The sequence below is a fragment of the Triticum aestivum genome, chromosome 1A (assembly GCF_018294505.1).
Source record: "Triticum aestivum cultivar Chinese Spring chromosome 1A, IWGSC CS RefSeq v2.1, whole genome shotgun sequence".
NCBI lineage: Eukaryota > Viridiplantae > Streptophyta > Magnoliopsida > Poales > Poaceae > Triticum > Triticum aestivum.
Genome location: NC_057794.1, coordinates 138,419,066 through 138,419,413, shown reverse-complemented (window position 1 = coordinate 138,419,413; position 348 = coordinate 138,419,066).

Sequence of the window (348 nt, the reverse complement as noted above, 5' to 3'; positions counted from 1 at the left end):
GGAGCCGGTCTCAAGAACAACGAAGTTCTTCGCCATAAGCCTTTCCGACAACGATCTTGCCGGGAGCCGGTGTCAAGAACAACGAAGTTCTTCACCAAAAGCCTTCCTGGCAACCAGCTTGCCGGAAGCCGGCATCGAGAACGTCAAAGTTCTCTGCTGAAGACAAAAGCCTTCCTGGCAACCAGCTTGCCAGAAGCCGGCATCGAGAACGTCAAAGTTCTCTGCTGAAGACAAAAGCCTTCCTGGCAACCAGCTTGCCGGAAGCCGGCATCGAGAACGTCAAAGTTCTCTGCTGAAGACAAAAGCCTTCCTGGCAACCAGCTTGCCGGAAGCCGGCATCGAGAACGT